General features: G+C 45.7%; 1 long non-coding RNA gene across 1 annotated transcript in view; it reads left to right on the top strand.

Moving 5' to 3' along the window:
* The first annotated feature begins 5,994 nt into the window (after positions 1 to 5,994).
* LOC146799625 (uncharacterized) overlaps positions 5,995 to 18,568 on the top strand; it is a 42,595-nt gene continuing 30,021 nt past the window's right edge. The window contains exon 1 of the long non-coding RNA XR_014969298.1: positions 5,995 to 6,220. This is a non-coding gene — a long non-coding RNA (uncharacterized LOC146799625). The remainder of the gene's footprint in view (positions 6,221 to 18,568) is intronic.

The raw sequence follows: 18,568 nt of genomic DNA, 5'->3' as shown, positions 1-18,568 counted from the left end.
CTCGCATTGATCAGAGCCAAGCTCACAAAAATTCAGGAGGAGGCTGATAGAGAGGTCACATTTCTCTGTAGAGATGCCCGCGCTTGACGTTATGGCGAGTGCGACCGCCCCGGCAAGGCTCTTGCGAATCTCCTCCGGCAGCCGCACACCTCTTCTTATATTACGGCACCGAGCGATGATGCCGCGGGCAGGACTACCTTCCCTAAAGAGATCCTTGTCAGGATTTCCACCTTCTATTCCCAACTATACACTGCTGGAACAGTAGCCCATCAAGATATTATGGACCAATACTTTGATTGATTGAACAGGACAGATTCCCTCCATCCCTCCGTAAGGCCCTGCTTACCCTTCGCCTGAAACTGGACAAACCTCCAGAGAGCTGCAATTCGTACTGCCCTCTATCACTGATAAACACTGACAACAAAATGTACGCTAAACTGCTAGCCAATCGTCTCCTTCCACTCATGTCTCTAATAGCTTGCCATGACCAGTCAGGTTTCATCCCGAGGTGCACCCTCACACAAACTGCACACTATCTTCTTGGTCCTTCACCAGATTAATACCACCCTACCGGCCGTGGCCGCCCTATTGGATGCCACTAAGACCTTTGACACTCTAGAGTGACCCTTTCTTTTTTATATTCTCCCTCGATTGGGTTTCAGTCCAAATTTTGTGCACAAGATACAATTGCTATACACACTCCCTACGGTGCGCATCAGGGTAAACGGACAGGTCTCCGACCCCATCACCATCTCGAGGGGCACCAGGCAGGGCTGCCCCCTCTCCTCCATGCTCTTCACCATCGCTATGGAGCCCCTGGTGGCACGGCTGCGTCAACATCGCACACATCGGGGTATCGGTTTCTCAGCTCGTGCCCTTGTCACTTCAATGTATGTGGACGATGTCACGATATATATCCGCGAGCCTCAGGAAAATCTCGCACCCATGACCAGGGAGGTTGTCCGCTTTGGCTGCCTCTCCGAAGTACAGGTCAACTGGAGCAAATCTGTCCTTTTTTCACTCACGGATGCGACTAAGCCATTCACTCCTTATTATCCATTCGTTTGGGAGACTGGCCCCACCAGGTACCTGGGCATCTGGTTGAGCAGGGATGTGGACGAACTGTGGAGGTCCAATTTTGGCAGGACAATGGACTGGCTAGAAACCAAGTTACGGGCATAGCTCAAACTCCCCCTATCACTGGCCGGGGACATCGCCATTGCTAAAATGGTTGTACTCCCTAAATTCCTATACCTCTTTTTAAATATCCCCATTGCTCTCACGTCACAATTCTTCCAAAAACTTCGCTCTAACATTATCACATTGATTTGGGCTAGACGCCAGCCCAGAATCGCCTAAGACATTTTAACACTACCCTTGGTCCGGGGCGGTATGGGGACCCCCGATTTCAAACATTAGCGAAATTACACTTGAGTGCATCGCCCCTCATCCCCTGCTGTACCTCTTGGGTTATGTCAAGCACATAACAGATGCTAACCGCAAATTGATTGCGATGTTCCTAGTGCTTGCCAAGCGGCGGGTGGCCATCCACTGGGGACGTAAACCGGCACCCCAGGTCAAACGCTGGTTGGATGATGCAGCCTATTGTCAGGCGCTCCTTGCCGAATTCTGGGATTTGATGCCAGTGGCTAGTAGACCCCCAGACATATGGGGCCCTCTCATTTCCTACCTCCACCGACTGGCCACCCCAGATGAACCTGCAACTGACTCCTCTATCACTGACGCTCAGATTGCCTGCGATGACTCAGTGGACGCAAATCCTACCCCTGGCCCGACTACTCGCACCCCCTTCACAGTGCAACAATCATAGCTACTATGTAGATGTACTGCGCCATGTTAACATTTAACTATCAACTGCTCTGTAATGCTGACCATTATTAATCTAACCGATGGAGTGACAACCTGTAACATGCCTTAAATTCTTTTTCAGGTTTTGAAAATAAATACATTTAAAAAGGTGGATTCTGCCGAATGGGTGAGTCCTGTAGTTTTATCCAAGACTGTGGATGACAAAATGTGTATGTTCTTTGATCTGTGTGACCTAAATAAGTTGATATGGGTGGTTTGGTATCCACTTTACAATAAGAACATCAGAGGGTCCCTGTACTAATGATTTATGGGGTGTAGTAGCAGGGAAAATACAATCCAAAATACAGAGAGAGAAACCCCTTGTGACCAGATAACCCCTCATAAACAACAAGAATTAAAAAATGTTTTCTAGTTTTGTTTTATTTATAAAAATATATATACATTAATAAATCAATTATTTTTGTTTGAGTAAATCATTTTTTCATAAGTACAAATTTTTGTTTGAATAAATCATTTTTTCATATAAATACAGATTTATACAGCATTGGCTATAATTCAACCTAAGGTAGACGAAGCAGTGTAATGAACAGAAAACATAGAAAAAATATATAAATAACAATACAAGAGAAAAATTACATACAGATATCAATAATACAAAACCATACACAGACAGTTGCGCCAATCAATACACAAAAATCCACTTTCAACATAAACAAGATGTTATCTATTATTGTTGACTCCAAGTTGCTTTCTACACTAGATCTGTCTGAAGCGTATCATCAGATTAAGTTACATCAGTCATTGAGACATTTAACATCGTTTATGATGCCTGAGGGTTCGTACAGATTTGTGCGGTTGATGTTTGGACTTGCTTTTACTTCAGCAGTTTTTCAAAGGGTTATGCAGAAGTTGGTTATGAATGAGTCTAATGTAAAGTTTTTCCAAGATGACATCTAAGTCTGGGGGAAAAATTTGAATGATCTCGATACCAAACTGGAGAGAGTTTTGAAAATTTTGAGGGATGATGGTTTTACAGTGAGTTCAAGTAAAAGGAATATTGCTGTGAAACGGGTAGAATATTTAGGTAATACCATTTCGGAGGATGGCATAAGTCCTAAATCGAAATTGGTGAAAGCAATAAGGAATGTTTCATCTCCAGTGAATAAAGAAGAGTTGAGATTCTTTTTAGGAATGGCGGAGTATTGAGTCAAATTTATTGAGCACAATTCAGATCTGACTAGGGAGATACGGTAACTTTTGATGAAAAATTTGAAATTTATATGGACCTCAGATTGTGAAGCTACTTTTGCACTGATCACGAACAGTATAGTGAATGCGGAAAATTTGAAGCCGTTTTATGTGAATGACTGCTCTATAATTGTTATGAATGCATTATGAATGGTTTAGGAGATGTCTTAATGGAGGAACGCAATGGTAAGGAAAGAGTGGTTGTGTTTGCTTCCTGTACCTTTTAAGTGAGCTGAAGGAACATTCAGTGTAATCGAAAAGAAAGCATTAGCATGTCGTTGGGCAATCAATCCTTTAATCATTTTGAAAAATACATTTGGGGCAGTACCTATGAGCTGAGGACTAATCATAAGCTATTAATTGAATTGTTTACCATGTGAATGAGGAAATGGGAATGATCAACAGGTGTGTAGTGGAGGGAAGGCAAAGGGACCCATTGATGACCTTGTTATTGGATAACAAGTGAATTGGTGTAGATTGTGGTTTACCTACTGCATGAAGGACATGGTTGAATGTCGGGTAAGAAACTTAAAGCAAGTAACCCGTTTTGGTGGCCTGGTATGGATAGAATGATTGAGAGGTATGTTAAGAATTGTTTGTCTTGCACAAGAAGCGACAGATCACATAAGTCACACAAGACTCCAATAACACCTGCAGAATTTCCTTTTGGACCCTGGCAGAAATTGGGATTAGATATATGTGGGCCATTCCATGTAAGAGGATGTTTAGGGAAGTATACTCTAGTATTGATGGACTGCTCTTCCAAGTGGCCCGAGGTGGAGTTTGTGAATCACATTTGTATCGAAAGTGTAGTGAAATTTTTGACTGGTGGATTTTTATGTGATGCGTGGCTAAAAGAAATAATCACAGATAACGGCCCTCAATTTGTATCTGGACGTATGGAGGAGTACCTACTTAAGAATGGTGTGATCCACCATTGCACCGCTTTATATCGTCCTAGCAAAAATGGTTTGGTGGAGAGGTTTAACCAAATTTGGACAGAGAGAATGCAACTGATTGTTAGCAATGGGTTACCTTGGAAGAGAGAGTTACAAAAGAAGCTAATTAAAGGACCACTCCATGATCAGCTGCTGCATTTACAACTTTTTGTTTATTGAATGATAGGGAACCTCACTCAAGAGTGTTTCCAGGTTGGATGAAGGATGACTTATCTGCGAATTTGATGTGGACGAAGTCAGAGGAATAGTGTGTGTGAAAGAAAATTGCTTTATTGCGTGATTTGTTAAAAACCCTTGAAACAATATACAAAAACAGAGATTCATTGCTAGATGCTTAGCTGTGATAATATAGTTTTAAAGCGTCGTAAAAGCCTAATCTAAAAAGACATTGAGGTCTAGTTTAAACAGGTGGAAATTAAAAAAGAAAAGTGTGTAAATAACCAAAACAATTATCAAATGAGGTTTGAGGTGTGTTCAAGTTGAAAATCAACTTCGTGTGTGGCAAATGTGTGGGTCAAGTAGAAGAGAGGAAGATTGGGGAAAAAATGAGAATTAGTTTGATCATCCCCTGTAAAGTCATTAAAGTAAAAAGCAATACCATGAAGTTACAGAAAGGCAACGTTTGGAATGCTCGTAAATTAACAAAGTGTTACCCTTTTGAAGAAAAGGAACTAAACAATAACTATGACATGTTTTGTGATTGTCAGGTATTTATATTTAAGCATTGTATGTTTTACTGTTATTGTTTATATTTTATACTTCTAGTACTATGTTTATTGTAGTGTGTGTGTGTGTGTGTGTGCGTGCGTGTGTGTGTGTGTGCGTGTGTGCGCGTGTGTGTGTGTGTGACTTAATGTCATGCAAACAGCAGCTTGCCCATCCCACTTGGTCTCTATAGGGTTCCGTTAAAGACTTTGTAATTAGCCCTTAAAGTACATTAGCGTAATTGTTAGAGCAGCCTCAACCCCCTGCCCTACTCCCATCTTCTTCACACCTGCTGCCGGCGCACCGCAATGACTCCCCGCCACTAACACAAACACCAAATCTTCTTTATGCCCAGGGTGCTGTCAAGGTCAAACCGGTTTAGGGCCAGCCCTGGTTGGGAGCACCCCTCAAGAATAAATCTAGGCACATTTTTATTACACAAGCAAACTCTCACGTAATGCCTGATGTCAGACATATCCTACACACGCGCTCTGAAAGATAATAACCAGGTGCATTCCATGCCCGATCCATAATCCTTTGCCCATATCACGCAAGAGAAACTTTCACAATTCTTTCCGCCCCTACTCATGATGCAGAAGTGAGCCTTCCAGTGATGGTCATGGGTGTCTACACACCCCCAGAGAGGGGCACATGAGGACCCATCTCGGGCTCACACTAAAGCAGAGCCTCCATACACACCCTTGCCACAATGTACACAAAATGATGCCTAGAAGGACTATGTATGAGGCGTATGCTATAGGACCCCAAGAGACGCAATGAATGTATTTCACTTCCGTGGGGGCATATTATCAAGGACGGCGTTAAAATTATCGCCGCTTTAGCGGCAGAAAACTGCCGCTAAAGCGGCGATAATGGGCTTGATAATATGCCGCAGAGAATTCCAATAGAAGCCCATGTTGACACCAGGACATGGGCTTCTATTGGAATTCTCAAGGGCATATTATCAAGCCCATTAGCGCCGCTTTAGCGGCAGTTTTCTGCCGTTATAGGGGCGATAATTTTAACGCAGTTTCTTGATAATATGCCCGCTGATTCTTTCATGCCTTGCTATGGATTGCCTGCTCCGTGCGCCATGCACCTCACGCTGTGGAAATCTGAACTTTAAAGAGCCATTTGCATAATTCATTCTCCAGCGGTAATGTATTTTACGTGCACGTGACCATCGCGCTTTAGCGTCGGCCAACCAATGGTGACTGATTTTGCTGGCCTCTGGCGCGTGGGTCGTCTTCTTTCTTCGTGATTGCAGGGCCATGGGAAATTTAGGGAGGCCTTGAACATTCGATTACGTGCTAAATCACTTGGAACTCCGAACAGAAAGAAAGCACATCTTTTCTCGTCTTTTATCAGCTGCACGATGTTTTCGCTTAAAACCAGGCTAACAATGTTGGCTCCCATCAACGTCACCAAGCAGACTCGCTTACCGGATGTCAACACGTCCATTTTTCTCTCCTACTCAGGTACCCTCTGTGTGCAATGCATTTTCCAAATACATACCAGCCTAGCAGGACATGCCATTGGACAGGTGTTTGACCCTGTATATATTTCCTGCTTTCACTGCATATTTCTCAACACTATAAATTCACAACATCTGCAATTGGTAAATTGACACCGAGGGCCATCGATCCTGGGCCTCCTGCACGCACTGCACCCACCAACACCTTGACAATAATTTATCTTTGTTGAACATCCCATGGCAGAGAGGCTTAGCGCTTTCCAATCTGCCTTATCGCCTCGCGGCATCTTCGCGCGTCTCGTGACCTTGAGAAGCGCGAGCCGGTTGCCCGTGGCAAATGGGTTCTTGCATTGAAGCAAATCTATTTCCCTGTCCGGGCTGCTAATTGGATGTAGGCTTAAATCATTCCAGGGCCTCTGGTCCATCCATCTTGCAAAGGAGGCAAACTGAAAATGCATTTCTGCGTTCACAAGGCAGACTTTTGGAGGTTGATTTTCTTAAAAACCCTTAATTAATCCCACGAGCTGAAAATGGACAGATGTCTGCTTTAAAGGTGGTCTGTTGGTGCATGTAGCATTGCTTCACGTGCTGGCACTGATGTGCCTAAACTAGTAAGGACCTAAATGAGGGAGGACTGGCAACCCACAATTTTCCAAAAAGTTGTGGTAATGTTTCTCTTCCATAGGATATGATAGATCAGTGCATGTACTAGCTGGTTGGGCAATTGTGTCCTGCCTGCGCTGTGTCTGGGATGTATATACTTGCTTATTTATGTTTAGATTTCTTTCTGCTACTTAATGTGAAGAGCAGTAAATGCGAGGATGGCGGCCTGCGAGGGACAACATATCCCCATCTCTGTATTTGCTTACTGCGACAGTGGTTGCAGTAAGCGGTCGAAGTGTATATAGAGAAGCAGGATACTCTAAACCTGAGTACAATGGGGGCGTGGTCAGTAAATTTGGAGGTGCGGTCAGAGATATGCCCCAAAAACAACCCAAATATTCTGTAACTATTTTGTTGCGCTTTCACCTACACCATAAATGAAAAATAAATGCAACTTAGATTTATCTGGGAGAAATGTACTATGTTTGTAGGACAGTTTGGCTGGTCAATGTGATCACTTCAGGAAAAGTTGGCTGTCCCTGGACGGTCACTGACTTGAGTCCTGGTCAGTTACTTAGTTTAGTCATTTCTTTAAAACATGTGTTACACACATAAGATAGTTTGCACGTAGGCTATCGCAAAATGTGTAAAAAGATTTTGATGAAATGTATACAGTGCTTTCAAAAGTTATGTTTTTAACAATACGCTGATTATATCGAACGAAAACTTTTTTTGTGTAGGATTTCTTTAAAATAACAAGTTATGGGTTCTATTAATTAAAGCCCATACTGACGCCCAAGCCTCCTTTAGATTTACTATTAATCAATTCCTTTTCTGAGGTAGCATGGTTCCCTGCAGAGAAGGCGTTTTTTTCTTTAGCTGCTTTCCCTTCTCTCACTTCTTGGTAAAGGAGACCCTCCTTCTCACATTTCAACCTGCGAGAACTCAACTGTTCAAGAATAGTTAAAAAAAAAAATAATAATATGGGAATTGTTTTGTTCAAAGGAATAAAGCTTGGAAACATCCCTCTCCAGTCTCCTGCCCACTTATACCTGTGGTTGCTTGCCCCAAAAAATTGACACATTGAGAACAGGACATGGGGGGGGGGGGGCGGCGGCTTGCTGCAGTCCATTTTGGCACTTGACTGCGTTTCAACCTCTTTAAGGGATAAGGGCAGCATGGTCCAGAAAAATCACACATTGTAAAAGGGGCATAGGGACATAGGGAACAGGGCCGGACTGGGAACACAAAACAGCCCTGGCAAATTTTGTCAGGCCAGCCCCCATACACAACAAAGCGAGCAAGCGAGCCTGATCACTACAAGGGGCCCAGAATTTGGAGGGGAGAGGGGTTCTCCCCCAAGAAAATTAGAGATATAATGGCAAAAATGGCACAGACTACAACACATTTTTAATTAAATATTCAATTGTGTTAGTTTTTAAAGCACAGCAAATGATGACCTCACAGTGCCCCAGGATACGGCAATCTTTGTTGGGGCTCTTCAATGATTCCCTCACTATCACCCTCCAACATTGCCTCTCATATCTCCATGGCCCCCCTCTCACTTGTAATTTGTTTGTTTTATAGAGCTTCGCATACCAGTGTAGGAGGTCGGAGCATTTTACATCACACACACATGGAAACAATAAATCACACGCATGTAAATCAGTGTATAGAAAATGTTACATAAGACAAAGGGGACTACACGGTATAGGATCCACATTTCATCCACACTGGTAGGCATTTTTTAAGAGTGCTTGTTTGGGGAAGCACTAACTCAGGATTCAAAACGTAACACTGTGGTTAGGGTTGACTGTACTGTAACATCCTGCCCGGTCCGGGTATTCACCAATAACCACGCAACACACAGAGCTTAGTATAACACGTCTTTATTCTTCTGCGTGTAACCGCAAACTCAACATTCCAAGCCTGCATGCGATTCACAACGCTCTCTTACATCACAGCTCTATGGAGTCCATCAGGAGCCACAAAGGTTTCGCCATTACATGCTCAGACAACACTACATGTGCCCGTTTGTTAAATAAAAAATAATTCTTTTTTTTACCAATATATACAATTAGAGTCCTCAGTGAGTCTTTATGGCACATGGATCACATGTCCTGACCATGTCTTCGGAACCTGGGGACTGTCCTGATGGACAGACAGCAGCAGTCAAGGGTTCTTCACTTATTTTTTCAGACCCAGACTCTATAATGACATTAGTGCCTGATGAGCCACACGTCTGATATACGAGGAATCTTGCGTAATGGATTTCCCAGGACGCTGGGCAGTTACTGTGCGTCCTTTGCTGGTCACAGCATGAAATGGTTCAGCATAGAAAGGAGCATCAGGCATTGTTTTCTTTGTCGACGCACAAGAGCTCGATCTCCTTTCGTGAAGGTGACATCTTGTGCATGTCGACGCTTGTTTGTGAGGCTTTCATTTTCCTCTTATGACCCACGTCTTTCATGCGTGTTTGTTCCTTGAGATGTACTCTTCTGTTGGTCCATTAAGGTAACATGGTCTTCATGGCTCTCATAGTGTTTGGGCTTTCACATGTGGCCGAGTGAGAGGTTGAACAGTAGCTCGAAGAGTGGAATTTTGAACAGCTTTAAGGTCAAGTTTTTCTAATACAACACACTGGACACTTTTTTAGAGTACCCATGAAACATTCGACAAGGCCATCGGCCTGTGGCCACAGAGGAGTGCTCTTCTGCTGCTTTATATAAAGATGACTGAGAAATTATTTAAATTATTGACCGTTGAAAGGGGGGCCATTGTCAGAGTTTTATATCGCAGGAACATCCCAGGCCACGAAGATGCCGTCTAATCTCTCAATTCAAAAACAACAGTCAACAATCAAGACTGATTTGCATATGGCTGGGTCCAAACTGGAATGGCATGGTGAGCAACAAAACGATGGATTTAGGTCCAGTTCTCTGTTCTGGGGTGAATGTATGACATTGTTCTGCATTCTGTCCATCAATTGTTCTTTTTGCAATTGTCACCCCGAGTGGGACGGATATGCTCAGACGTGAGTCCCGTGCTGTTAATGCCACTGGAGTCAAGCTAACCTGGCTGAAGAGGGGTGAAACCCCGAAACCAGTCCTAGGATGCTTGTTTCCAGTCCAGGGAGGACCTGGCCTGACAGTTCGGGCTGGACTGTTCCCATTGGGTGCAGGGTCAAGACTGATTTGCATATGGCTGGGTCCAAGCTGGAATGGTATGGTGAGCAAAAAAATGATGGATTTAGGTCCAGTTCTCTGTACTGGGGTGAATGTATGACATTGTTCTGCATTCTGTCCATCAATTGTTCTTTTTGCAATTGTCACCCCGAGTGGGACGGATATGCTCAGACGTGAGTCCCGTGCTCTCCATGCCACTGGAGTCAGGCTATCCTGGCTGATGAGGGCTGAAAGCCCAAATCCGGTCTTAGGATGCTTGTTTCCAGTCCAGGGATGACCTAGCCTGGCAGTTCGGGCTGGACTGTTCCCATTGGGTGCAGGGTCAAGACTGATTTGCATATGGCTGGGTCCAAGTTGGAATGGTATGGTGAGCAAAAAAACGATGGATTTAGGCCCAGTTCTCTGTACTGGGGTGAATATATGACATTGTTCTGCATTCTGTTCATCAATTGTTCTTTTTGCAATTGTCACCCCGATTGGGACGGATATGCTCAGACGTGAGTCCCGTGTTCTCCATGCCACTGGAGTCAGGCTATCCTGGCTGATCAGGGCTGAAAGCCCGAAACCGGTCTTAGGATGCTTGTTTCCAGTCCAGGGATGACCTGGCCTGGCAGTTCGGGCTGGACTGTTCCCATTGGGTGCAGGGTCAAGACTGATTTGCATATGGCTGGGTTCAAATTGGAACGGCATGGTGAGCATAAAAACAATGGATTTAGGCCCAGATCTCTGTACTAGGGTGAATGTATGACATGGTTTTGCATTCTGTCCATCAATTGTTCTTTTTGCATTTGTCTAATCCCTCAATGACATGTTTTTGAGTGATAGATGGGATATTTTCGACAATGGAAAATAGGAATGTTCTTGAAGGATAACCATACATCAGGTGAGATCCGTTGTTAAGAGGATTGAAGAAGTCCACACAATTGTTTCCCATACATGCCTTGCCAACTCTGAGATTCTTAACGGTTGTTGAGTGGTTTTCAATGACAGACAGTTACATAGGTGACAGGCCTTTAATTCCTTTTCAAACCTCGCATCAAGATGTTGGAACCAGACTCTGTCTCGGAGGGCTTGTTTGGTGGCAGCAATTCTACTATGTCTTTCATGGGACACTTCAATTATCTGTTGTCACAGACTCTCGGGCATGGCAATTCTTGACCCTCATAGAATAATACCTTCTTGAGTAGCAGACAGTTAATCTTTGACATTCTTAAACTTTTGATATTCAGTGTCACGGGTAAGAGCCTGAGGTCGAGGTTGCTGGTACCAAGACTGATGTGTAATAATGTCTTTCAGTTTTAGCATGTCACTATTTTGGCTTATTGCAGTGACAATTTGTTCTATCAAAATGTAAGCTGAAGTGCGTGATTTCACAATGAAATTTATGTAGGCTACAGCCGTCTTAGAATGGGTGCCAGGGCATTGTAGAGGCACTCATGAAAAGTAGTTGGCACGATTCTGAGCTTTCCATGGATGATGCATGATGGTTTAGATCTACTCTTGCAATCACTGACCCCAACATTTAATGCGAGTAGGCATTTTTGCTTCTGGTTCTCACAAGATAGCCAATAATGCTTGATGATGGGTAATAAGTGTGAAGGGCTGCCCATGCAATAATGTGTGGAAATGTTCACAAGCCCACACCACTGACAAGCTCTCTTTCTCAGGATGTGAATAAGCACGTTCAGTTTGACACAAACTTTAGCTGCCGTACGCCACAATACATCCTTGAGCATTCGGGTGTCTGATGTGCTGTGCAAGGATGGCGCCCAATCCGACACGGCTAGCAGTGAACAACAACTTCAATATGAAGCTTTGGATCAGAATATGCCATTTCAGTAGCATTCTCAATAGCTTGCTTATATTTACGAAACCTTTGATTGCACTTATGTGACTAAAGAAAAGAAACATTGTTTTTAGTCAAGCCTCTTAATGGTGCACTGGCTTTGGAAAAGTCTTGTATGTATCTCGAGAAATAACTGGCCATACCAAGAAATGAACGAAACACGGAAACATCTTGTGCGTGACTACTAGTTGACAGCGCTTCCACGTTAGCAGGATCAGGTGTCATGCTCCCATCAGAAAAGATATGGCCAAAGAATTTTAACATTGTCTTATGGAACTCACATTTCTCGGCATTAAAAGTTAAACCTGCATCAGTGAACAATTGGCACACTTGAGTGAGAGCTTTGCCCCGCTCCTTCTGTGTAGCTCCAAAAACCAATGTGACATCACTGTAATTGAAAGCATTCACGGCAGGCTGTATAATATGTTGAATGACATCTTGTAATAGTTCTGCAGCTGATGACACACCAAAACGTAGTCTCTTGTAACGGAACAGACCAACATCTATAGAAAAGATTATAATGTACTTGTAATTCTCCTCGAGTTCCAACAGATGATATCCTTTATTAACATCCAGGCAAGAGAATACCTTTGCCTTATTCAACTGTGTTATCATGTTGTCAATGTGTGGACCTGGATGCCATTCTCTTTCAGTGTCCTTGTTTGCTTAAACCCATATCCACGCAGATGTGTACAGCTCCTTCACTGTCTTTTTTGGGTACTACTACGATGGGAGAAACCCAAGGTGTTGGACTAGTGGAATGCTCAATGATAGCTTGCTTGAGTAAAGATTCAAGTTCCGTGTCAACAGCTTCCTGTTAGTGAAAGCAATTTGTCTGTGTCTTTGACCAATAGGACGAACGTCCTCATTAATGTGTAATTGGACTTTCATAGTCTTTAGTTTTCCTAACTGTCAGCAGGCGATAAGGGAGGCTCAGAAGGCTATGGGAGTTTTCAAGCGTATGTCTTTTTATTTGGAATGTACAAAAGAAAAGTTAGCCGTTTTCTGGTGTCTGGGGTCTTTGATGTTCTAGTTAGGGATCCTCTCTGCCTCTTCCACCAGCACGTCTTTCCTCTCAGGGTGGCGGGAGGGCTCAAAACAAAGGAAAAAGAAAAGGAGCAAGTATTAGTGCACATTCTATCTGTAGCTTCTGGGGGAAAGGAGTGAGGGATTCACCGTCTCCTATTCTTATGGCTGAGTGCGGGAAGAGGGGGGAAAGCCCCCACTAGGGAGAGCTGAGTAACAGTGGGCAGGGTCTACACGGGGACGGTACTTAGGAGGTTGTCGTCGCGTAGGTTTCCCCGCCTTTCTCTGGGGTTACTAAACCCACCCGACTCCTGGATCCCCACAGACGTGCACGCACCTGTTGTAGCCAGGGCCGTGGCGGGGCGATGCGTCCTCTTGTGGGTCTCGGGTCCCGTATAGTCGGTCGTCTTCTGGCACGTCTCTCTCTGTGAACGCCGGTTCTCCTCTTCTTCCTCCGTCGGGGCTCTTCCTGGTGCGTCTTTCCTCCTCCCGGGCATTGCCGAAGTCTCTCTCCACGTCACAGGTTGAAGAACTCTCCGTGATTGGTGCGTCCGCCCTCCAGGGGTGTATCCTGCGTCCGTAGGGAAATCCTTAAAGGGCCAGGTGTTCTTTTCTCCTTGGCTGCTCTCGTCCTCTGTTGCCGGTAAGCTGTGGGGGAAAGAGGAGACCGCTAGCTAAAAATGTCTTCTCTTTGGCCCTCCTAGAGTTCGAAGCCTGACACACCCCACCCCCAGAGTCTTCCCGATTGGGGAGGAGTGGATGTCGGGATAGAAAGTCAGCGTTCGCGTTCTGTGTACCCTTGCGATGGAGGAGCCTAAAAGTGAACGGTTGGAGCGAAAGGAACCACCTCATGGATTGTTACCTTTATTTCTACACATCCACACCAGAGGGGCGTGGTCTGTGTAAAGAATGAATTGACGTCCTTCCAAGTAATACCTACATTTTTCTATGGCCCATTTAATGGCGAGGCATTCCTTTTCAATAGTGGGGTATGATTCCTCTTGAGGAAAGAGCCTTCTACTGATAAATGCTACTGGGCGTTCGAGACCGTCCTTTGCTGTCTGGGACAGGACAGCCCCGATACCAACATCGGATGCATCCGTTTGGACTACGAAAGGTAGGTTGTGGTCAGGTGACACAAGTACTGGTCCTTGGGTTATAGCGTCTTTCAATCTTTGGAAAGCTGTTAAGGCTGCAGGTGGTGTCTGTGTTTGGAACCGGTTCGGCACTCTCTTTATTAGGAGGTCTGTGAGGGGGGCAGCTAACTCTGCATAGTGGGGAATAAATCGCCTATAATAACCTAGGAGCCCCAAAAAGGCCCTAACCTCTTTCTTTGTGGTGGGAAAAGGGACCTGTGTGATGGCTTTGATCTTTTCTTGTTGTGGTTCGATGCATCCTTTCCCTAACAGTTACCCCAGATACCTAACCTTGGAAAACCCCATTCTGGATTTACGGGAGTTTATATGTAACCCGGCCTCTTGCAAGGCAGAGCATACTTGCTGGCTATGTTGGAGGTGTTCTTCCCAGGATGAACTAAAGATAATGATGTCATCCAAGCAGGCAGAGTAAAACGCTTTAAGTGGCTGTAGCACTTTATTCATGAGTCGTTGGAAGGTGGCTGGGGCACCGTGGAGCCCAAAAGGTAGTACAGTAAATTCAAAGAGACCGTCGGGGGTGATAAAAGCAGTTTTTTCTTGGTCGCATTGGCGTAGGGGGACATGCCAATACCCTTTTGTTAAATCTAAAGTGGTTATGTATTGTGCTTCTCCTAGTTGTTCACTCAGCTCATCCACCCGAGGTAGAGGCTAAGCATCCAATTTAGAGATTGCATTGACTTGACGAAAATCGATGCAAAATCTGATGCTTCCATCGGGTTTTGGAACTAGAATGATGGGAGAGGCCCAGTTGCTGTGGGAGGGCTGTATTACCCCCATTTTTAACATGTTCTTGATTTCGGAGGAGATAGCCTCTCGTTGTCCGGCGGGTATTCGGTAGGGTCTTAGCCGAACGGTTTGATCAGGAGGGTTATCTATATGGTGTTCGACCAAGGAGGTCCTTCCGGGTAGGTCTGAGAAGAGGGCTGCAAAGGGAATTAATGCTTCCAACAGAGAATCCGTCTGAGAGGTTGACAGGTCTTCATTTACTACTAGAAGTTCTAGAGTGTTTGAGAAGGCTGATTGAGGAAGGGTTAGATGGTTGTCTACGGGGGGGCGCCTATCCACTTTTTCAGAAGATTAATTTGATAGGCCTGTGTGCGGTGTGGGGTAACCTGTAGTCGGTAGGTGGTATTCCCTATTGTGTCTACTACTAGATAGGGGCCGTTCCACTCCTTTTTTCCTTTACCCAGGGCCACGTGTATCATTACCAAGGCCCAATCACCGGGTTGGAGGGCTCTCCATTTTTTTCCTTTGTCATATTGTTGTTTATGTTGGGTTTGGGCTTTTTCGAGGTTTGTCATGGCCAGGTTCCTCAACTTGCCTAAGCGTTTTTTTAGGTCCTGAGTGTAGTCGAGGACTGTGCTAGAGGTAGTTGTGTCTTTCTCCCAAGCTTCTTTGGTCATCTCTAAGAGCGTTCTGGGTTGTCTACCGTATAACATCTCAAAGGAGGAGCAACCCAGACTACTCTGTACCTGACCTCGAATAGCAAACAGGGCCAAGGGTAGGAGTCTATCCCAGTGTTTCCATTCTTCTGTTAGCATTTTCCTAAACGTCAGTTTTAGGGTCCCATTATATCGCTCGACCAGGCCGTCTGTCTGGGGGTGATAAACCGACGTACGTAACTGTTGGACATCCAATAGTCTACAAACCTGCGCCATGAGTTTAGAGACAAATGGGTTCCCTTGGGCGGTTAAAATCTGACGTGGGAAACCCACCTGTGAGAAGTATTCTAGGAGATTATCGGTGATGATGGCCGTGGTAGGGGATTTCAGTGGAAAAGCCTCAGGAGATCGGGTACAGTAATCCACCAGCACCAAGACGTATTGGTAGCCCTTGCTGGATTTGGGTAGAGGACCGATGAGATCCATGCCTACTCATTCGAATGGTTTTCCTATAATGGGGAGGGGTTGGAGAGGGACACCAGGGGGTTTATAGGGATTCTTTTTCTGGCAGATGGAACACTCCTGGCAGTACCGCTTTATGTGTGCGTAGATACCGGGCCAGTAAAAATGCCTTAACAGTGTTTGGGTAGTTTTCTGGGCTCCTGTGTGTCCCGCTAGGAGATGGGAGTGTGCAAAAAAACATATCTGTTCTCGGTATTGCTTTGGTACTAGAAGCTGGGGTTCTTCTTCTGCACTCCCTATTCTACATATCAGGCCATTGGTTATCTGGAAGTAAGGATACCTGAGATGAGTGGGGTCTTGAGGCAAGCGGGCCTGTTGCCAGGCCTGATGCAGGGTGGGATCGTTGAGTTGTGCCCAGCGGAAGCTTTTGTCCCCTTCCCATGGCTCTTGGGTAAAAAGGGCTCTGGGGATTGTCTTGGTCGTTATAGGCCTGGTATAGGAGGGGCTCCCTACCTTTGTCCAGAACAGGGAAAGGAATCGGGGATTATCTGTACCTAAGATGAGTTCCTCAGGTAGGGTTGGTAGAACCCCAACAGTCACTCGAAGGACTGACCCGTCCGAGCATTGTAGAGGCAATGTTGCAGAGGGATACGCTTTCACATCCCCATGCACACATCGTATAAACACTTGTTTCCCGTGACACACCTGCCCTGGTTGAACCAAGTCACCTCTGACCACAGACTGTCTGCACCCAGAATCAAGGAGGGCAGTAACGGGTCTGTGATTGATGGAGAGACTTACATAAAAACAAGTCCCCATCTCCTCGGTATACAGCAGATGGCGGGGTACGTAGCTGACATCCATCGGTTCCTCCGTTCGTTTCTTTGGGCACGTACGGGAAATGTGGCCCCAGTCCCCACACTCAAAACACTGAGGTCCTCTGTTTATGGGGACCTCATATCTAGGTTTTACTCGCTCAGGTTCCTTGATAGGTCGAAGGGGTTTTCGTGGAGCCGGTAAGGGCCTTGATTGTTTCTCTGCCTCCCACGAGGATCCTCTGGTCTGCGCCCTAGAGAAGGAAGCGGCCATTTCAACAGCCTGTTCTGGGCTGAGGTTGTTATGTTGCCGAAGCCAACGCTGAGTGGGATATGGCAACGCCTCGATGAACTGTTCTAAATATATAGCGTTCATGACTTGTTCCTTGGTGTTTACCTCTGGTTTGAGCCACTTATCCGTGGCTATCTTTAGTTTAAAGTAAAGAGTTTTCACTGAATCCCCTGGAGACCCCCTTTCCTTTCGAAAGCGTAATCAGTAAGTCTCAGCATCGAGGCCAAGGTGATCCAGGATAATGGCCTTGACTTCTTCGTAGGGGGTAACCCTAGCGGGGTTAGCTACATGATACGCTGCCTGGGCGTCCCCTGTTAAGAGGGGTGCCAAAAAAAACGGCCATTTGGCCACAGGCCAAGCCGACGCCCTAGCTGCCCGTTCGAAATTCAACATGAAGGCGTCAGGGTCCTCGCCCACTACGTATTTTTGGAGGTCCACCGTAGGGACAGAAGCCATGGTCCTGTTACTCTTTTGGCCAGTAGAGGTCTGGGCCACCTCCTCCCCAACCCGCAATATGGCCTCCATCTGTCCCTTCATGAGGTCTTTAAACATTTCACGGTCTGCCTGCGCAGATGTGAGTTGTCTTTCCACAACCCATTCCAGCTTTTTCTGACCCTCAACCATGTGTTGTATTAAGTTCTCCATTTCCGGGCTCCCAATGGAGGGTACGACGACCGGGCAGAAACACCACTTGTCAGCAGGCGATAAGGGAGGCTCAGAAGGCTATGGGAGTTTTCAAGCACATGTCTTTTTAATTGGAATGTACAAAAGAAAAGTTAGCCGTTTTCCGGTGTCTGGGGTCTTTGATGTTCTGGTTAGGTATTGTCTCTGCCTCTTCCACCAGCACGTATTTCCTCTCAGGGTGGTGGGAGGGCTCAAAACAAAGGAAAAGAAAAAGGAGCACGTATTAGTGCACGTTCTATCTGTAGCTTCTGGGGGAAAGGTGTGAGGGATTCACCGTCTCCTATTCTTATGACTGAGTGCAGGAAGAGGGGGGAAAGCCACCACCAGGGAGAGCTGAGTAACAGTGGGCAGGGTCTACATGGGGACAGTACTTAGGAGGTTGTCGTCACGTAGGTTTCCCCGCCTTTCTCTCGGGTTACCAAACCCACCCGACTCCCGGAGACGTGCACGCACCTGTTGTAGCCATGACCCTCCGGGGCTGTGGCGGGGCGTTGCGTCCTCCTGTGGGTCTCGGGTCCCGTGTAGTCGGTCGTCTTCTGGCGCGTCTCTCTCCATGAACGGTGCGTCCGCCCTCCAGGGGGTGTATCCTGCGTTCGTAGGGAAATCCTTAAAGGGCCAGGTGTTCTTTTCTCCTTGGCTGCTCTCGTCCTCTGTTGCCGGTAGCTGTGGGGGAAAGAGGAGACCGCTAGCCAAAAATGTCTTCTCTTTGGCCCTCCTAGAGTTCGAAGCCTGACACTAACCCATGAAACAACTATGGGAATCAACTTACTATCTTGTGATGAGCATTTGTGTTATTGGTCATGGATATCGGTCTCTTATCAGTGGCTGTGCAGAAGCTGAGTACACTGGCGCTTGACTCCATAACTTAAAGTACATGAATGAGTGCTTGTACTTTTGTTT

The sequence above is a fragment of the Triturus cristatus genome, chromosome 9, assembly GCF_964204655.1.
Source record: "Triturus cristatus chromosome 9, aTriCri1.1, whole genome shotgun sequence".
Taxonomy (NCBI): domain Eukaryota; kingdom Metazoa; phylum Chordata; class Amphibia; order Caudata; family Salamandridae; genus Triturus; species Triturus cristatus.
This window is presented reverse-complemented; position numbering and strand designations above follow the sequence as displayed.